We start from the raw sequence: 6,065 nt of genomic DNA, 5'->3' as shown, positions 1-6,065 counted from the left end.
TGAGTGAGATTGCCAACGGCATGGTTGCCACACTGCTTGCTGGTCCTCACCACTTAGCCTGCCAGCTGTGTCTTTTCCTCCTCTTTCATCTCTATCGTCATTCTTCCTTGTTTGCTTGCTTTTTACAAAGATTTGTTTATTTATTTGAAAGCCAGAGTTAGAAAGAGAGAGGAAAGAGAGAGAGAGAGAGAGAGAGAGAGGAAGACAGAGAGAGGGAGGGAGGGAGAGAGAGGGAGAGAGAGAGTGAGAGAGAGACAGAGAGAAGGAGGGAGGGAAGGAGAGAGAGAGGGAGAGAGAGGAAGAAAGAGAGGGAGAGAGAGGGAGAGAGAGAGAGAGAGAGATCTTCCATCTGCTGGCTTGCTCTCTAGATGGCCATGATATCCAGTGCTGGATCAGGCTGAAGCTAGGAGCCAGGAGCTTCATCTGAGTCTCCTATGTGGGTGCCAGGGGCCCAAGGATGTGGGCCATCTTCTGCTGCTTTTCCCAGGCCATAGCAGAGAGCTGCATTGGAAGTGGAGCAACTGGAACAGGAACTGGTGCCCATATGGGATGCCAGCATTGCAGGTGGTGGCTTATTTCACTGTGGCACATTGCCAGCCCCTGTTGGCTTCATTTTACCATGGCAACTAGTCACGCCTCACTTTTATGGTGGTCACAACACTCCCCATTCACCGAGCATCCTATGTGAATCGTCAGGTCTTCTTGGTGGTGTTCAGTGGCTGCCTGTGGCTCAGGAGCACGTTTGTAAGTGCAGAGACAGTTCTAACCATGCATGCACCAGGAGTCACCGAGGGAAACGTGGAGGGCAAACCATGCTGCCTGCTCAGCTATGGAAGATGAGAAGTTGTAGGGACTTATTTTTCAGATGCCAGAATTCTGGCTTTTAATGTATTTGTGAGCAGAATCCTTCAGGAAGCCCTGATGCAAACACTAGTAAGAACTTACAGGCATCATCAGGAGCAGGAGAGGGGAGCCAGTGGCGGGAGGAAAAGGCTGGGCTAGAAGGCCTTCCTCAGTGAGGTACAGTGTGCAAGAGGAAGCACAGATACAGGAATGGTCCTCACCCTCAGGCAGTACTCAAGGGCCAGATCCCCGTCCTGCTCTAACCCTGGTGACCCTGTGCAGGTAGGTCCTTGATCAGAGACACAAACAGCCATCGACAGCAGAGTGGAGATAAGTAACACTCAGCACAGGGCACGCCAAAGCTTTGGTTGGCTGCATGGAAGCTGCCATGGGTGCAGGAGCAGCCTCTCCACACATGTGGAGATCTGCAGAACTGTCAGGTGTTGGTCCCGACCCTGAGCACGCACGAGGGGAAGCTGTGGTCCTGTTCTCCTCAGGCTCCTTCCATGGAACCCGGAGGCCCAGGCGCGCACAGAGGGAGTCCTCTGGCTCATGCACCTCCTGCTCTGGGACCTTTTTGCCACTCCAAGCACTCATCTCCTGAAGCTGATCTTCCTCCTGCTTATAGCTTTATTTATTGCTTATTATTGGTTACTGGACTCCAAGATGAAACTGATAATTTTTGACATATTTGAGTCATTGTTTATCTATGGATGGAGTAATGCAAAGACATTATTAAAATTTTATTCATAGAGGAATATCTGGATAAATCATAGAGTCTTCCTTCCCTATGTTGAATTTCTTATTGGGTGAAATGGGAGTGAGGGGAGAAGAAATGGTTTGTGAGTGTACTCATGTGCAAGGTTAAGTAATACGTATTGGATGGGACTAGCTTTGCTAAGGGTTATAAAACTAACAATGATTTGCATAAATGAGTAGGAAATGACAAATTACTTTATACTCAGGAAATTCTATAAGATCTATTCTTTTAGTGAGACTATGTAATTGGGAAAAAATGAGGTTATTTAAAAAGAAAATTGATTCACATAAATGTTTTACCATGGCTTTTTATTTTTGACGGGAGAAGGACTGTTGATGTGTTCCTTACTTGTTAATTTCTGCAAGCCCTAGTGAACATTAAACTTTCACATGATACAAAAAAAGGACTCTGGCAAATTGGATTTGCAGCCAGAGTGGTTGATGCCTCAGTCCCAAAGACTGAGCCAAGATTTGTCAGAATGTTGGGGACAAAATGTTTGTTTACCTAATTACTTAACTCAATAAATATTGTGCTGGACTCTGGCACTGTGCTGCTTGCTAGGCATACAACGTACACCATGGCCCTTGGCCATCAAAGTGGGTTTAGCCTGAAAGAAGATGTGGAGGTGAGTACCAAGGCAGAGGTGTCTGCCCGGGGCAGCGAACCCCAGAGGAAGGGCTGGCTGCTCAGCTCTGCAAGTGGAAGCAAGGTGAGGAAGAGTCACAGAAGGGATTTAGGAGGGAGAGAGAGAGGGAAAGAGAGGGAGAGAGAGAAAGAAAGGGAGAGAGAGAAAGAGAGAGGGAGAGAGAGAGAGAGAGAGAGAGAGAGAGATTCCCGACAGAGGCGGTAGGGTAAGAGAGCACTATAAGGTGGGGAATGGGCAGGGAAGATTAACTCATGCAAGTTCAGTGCTGTTGTCTGGATGTGTCCCCACCCACCAAGCTCCTATGCTGGGAACTTACTCCCAATGAGTGGCTGAATAGAAATTCATTAATTCACGAGTGTTCTGACCTTATGACTGGATTCGTGTTGTTACTGTGGGTGTGAGTTGGTTACTCGGAAAGTTCAGCCCTCTTCCTCTCTCCTTCTTGCCCGCTCTTGCCTTCCACTGTCCATCAGGGGATGATGCAGCACAAGCATGCCAGGCGCTGGGACCATGCTTGTGAACTTCTCAGCTTCCAGAACCATCAGCCAAATAAGTCTGTGATCTCTATAAAGTACTGAGACGAGAGCGTTCTGTTACAGCAACAGAAAACAGGTTGAAGCCTCAGTACCATCCACGTATTGGATATGAGGATGGATGCAGAGAACAAAACTTGGAGAAGTGGACTGGATGAGACCTTGGCAGGGCCCTTAGGCCAACCCAAGGCATTTGGGATTGATCCACAGGTGCTCTGCAGCCATTAATTAACTTAAATAATTCACTGAAATGGTCAGGTCTCTGTTTCAGGAAAGCCATTTGATAGGGGAGGGAAGCCCTCCATCAGACTAGAGTTCCAAAACCCACTAAGAGATGGCACCTGTGATTGCTGGGGAATGGTGGGGATGTGAGCAGTGAGGAAGAGAGTGGATCAGGTGGATAGGGGAGATGCCAATGAGAACAATTTGACACAATTTGATGCCTGGTTTAAACTGAGATTTGGAGAGGGGCATGCATGAGAGAGAAGAGACCAGACTGACCCTCTGCTGACTCACCCCCCCAGATGGCCACAAATAGCCAAGTCTGGAAGCCAGGAACTCCACCTGGGTCCTCTGCATGGGTGGCGGGGGCTCCAGCACTTGGGCCATCACACGCTGCCTTCCTGGGAACGTTATCGGGAAGCTGGGTTGGAAGCAGAGCAGCCTGGACTGGGACGGGAGCTCTGATAGGTGATGCTGAGAGTCGCAAGTGGGAGCTAAACTCACCGGAGCACAGTTCCAGCCCCAGGCCCCTAACATTTTGAGTGGCAGCGATAATCACCTTTCTCATCTCCCTCTTCAGGCCTGTGCTTCCTGTAGTCCTCCTGGTGTCCTACACCTTAGAGCTTGGTCGACAACCAGTGTCAAGGGACGGCTCCTGCAGGTGGCCACGGAATGCTCTTGAGTCGGACCAGCGCACTTTCCAAGCACACTCGCGACCAGATTTGCTCCCGTGGAGCTGCTGTGCAATGCTAATGGAGGTGCCTGCTCTCCTGGGCCAGGTCGGTTGGGCCGTCTGCAATGACAAGGACAGTGCGTGATCTTCCGGAGTCCACAGGCACAGAGCAAGCACTGGAATTTCAATGATGGGAACTTCTTCTCTCATTCCTTCAGCATTGCTGTATGTTGTAGTGTGCACAAGAAAATACAACAAAGTGCACACTATTTATGAATTTTTAAAACATCCATGGATGGCCGGCGCCGTGGCTCACTAGGCTAATCCTCCACCTGCGGTGTCGGCACACCGGGTTCTTGTCCTGGTTGGGGCGCTGGATTCTGTCCCGGTTGCCCCCCTTCCAGGCCAGCTCTCTACTGTGGCCCGGAAGTGCAGTGGAGGGTGGCCCAGGTCCTTGGGCCCTGCACCCGCATGGGAGACCAGGAGAAATACCTGGCTCCTGGTGTGCCAGCCTCAGCGCGCTGGCCATAGCAGCCATTGGAGGGTGAACCAACGGTAAAGGAAGACCTTTCTCTCTGTCTCTCTCTCTCTCACTGTCCACTCTGCCTGTCAAAAAAAATAAATAAATAAAAATAAAACATCCATGGAGTAGTGACTGATCAAAACCTTCAACCTGAGGGAGGCAGCAGGGTCGAAGTACTCTGTGGAGCGTGGTTCTAAAGAGCTACACCGGCTGACTATTTTTGCACCCCCGCTTTTCCCACTTGCAGGAATTACGGATAATTGTCAGCTGTAGTGTGGCTTTGTAACCATCCTTTACACAATAGGGTGTTCATCGTTGTCGTGCCTGTTGGTGATTTGTCTTCTGAGAGTCTCACCCAAGGGGTTTGGATTGCAGAAGACCTTCCACACAGAACTGAGGGGCTGTTCATCCTTTAAGCTTAGTTGTGAGGGGCCGGCTACTGGAAAACTGGGACACCCTGCCACAAAGGGAGAAGGGACACTCAACATGTCCCTCCCCGAGGGTGGTGGGAAGCATGATGGAGTCCGAGAGAGAGAGAATGCTGCTCTCCCAGGTTGACGTCCTGGAGGAGAGAGCGGCTGGGTCATCGGCTCCCTGTGGGATGTCCCAGTCAGCAGCCCGAGAGCTGGTGGTTACACAGGGAAGTTGTTCTGTTCCTGGATCCTTGTCTGGCAAAGTGAACACTTGTATCCTCCTTGCATCCCTCCTCAGCTCATAAAGAAAACTGTAGCAGTTACAGAAAAAGAGGAATGTTGGGGCAGACATTGTAGCACAGCTGGTTAGGTTGCTGCCTGGGACAGCAGAAACCCCCGTGAGAGCTCTGGTTCTAGTCCCGGCTGCTCTGCTGCCAATCCAGCTCCCTGTTAATGTGCCTGGAAAGCAGCAGAAGTCGGCCCAAGTACTTGGGAGACCCAGATGGAGTTCCAGGTTCCTACCTGGCTTAACTCTGGCCATCACAGCCATTTGGGGTGTGAATTAGTAGATGGAAGATTCTCTCTCTCTCTCTCACTAGCTCTGTCATTCAAACAAATAAATCTTTAGACTAAAGAAGAAAACAAGGAACGTTTGTACTTCCATCTAGTGTTTGAGTTAAAATAATGGCCCTGCAGCATTGGCCCTGCCTATAAATGAACATGTGCAAGGTTATGCATGCCCGCGATGCTCTTTCTTGCAGTGAGTGGTCCAGACATGTGGCTTTTTGCAGCTGCACCCTAGTCAGGTGACTGTGCCCAGGGCCCCAGGGAGACACTGCTTATTTCAGGGCCCTGCATCCTCTGGTCTCCAGCAAGGCCATTGAGCTCACCAGTATCCCATCCACCTGAACCCAGAGCTTCGTGATGGAGACAGCAAGGCCCACTGCGTGTGCCAGGCCCTGCTCAGCACAGTGTTCTCCAGCAGCAGAGGCCCAGGTGGTTTGCTCACGCTCCGTAGGGGTGGCCAGGGGTTTGGGTCCCTCTCTTCTGTCTGCAGAACCGCAGCTGGGCGTGTCTGTATTACCTATTGCACCCCGCGCTGCTGCAGCTGCCCGAGCGGCGATACCGGATCTCCAAAGCCAGTGAATGAGCACATCTCTGCGTATAGTGTGACTGCGGGAACTGCAGGTGTTTGGCAGCAAGTATGCTGCCTACTCGGATTGCTGTGGTCTCACTTTCCACGTCTTCCTGCACATGTGCGCATCTTCTCAGCTACGTCTGCAGGCTAGAATCCCCAGCCACGTGTTTAAAGGCTAGAGACCCCTGTGTGTTTAGTTTTGCTCTTGTCTTAGTGACCATGAAAGTGGGTTGTTACAGAGGAGCCTAAGGAGCTCCGCCCTGCTCTCTGTCTTCTTGCATCACCATAGCGTTCTTCCACATGCTCTGCTAACA

General features: G+C 50.7%; 1 long non-coding RNA gene across 1 annotated transcript; it reads left to right on the top strand.

The window, feature by feature from the left end:
* The first annotated feature begins 2,182 nt into the window (after positions 1-2,182).
* Positions 2,183-4,321, top strand: LOC138849427 (uncharacterized). Its single transcript, XR_011388298.1, has 2 exons — positions 2,183-2,312; positions 3,585-4,321. It is a non-coding gene; the product is annotated as an uncharacterized lncRNA (long non-coding RNA).
* The last annotated feature ends 1,744 nt before the right edge of the window (positions 4,322-6,065 follow it).

This window comes from Oryctolagus cuniculus, chromosome 4 (assembly GCF_964237555.1).
Source record: "Oryctolagus cuniculus chromosome 4, mOryCun1.1, whole genome shotgun sequence".
Taxonomy (NCBI): domain Eukaryota; kingdom Metazoa; phylum Chordata; class Mammalia; order Lagomorpha; family Leporidae; genus Oryctolagus; species Oryctolagus cuniculus.
This window is presented reverse-complemented; position numbering and strand designations above follow the sequence as displayed.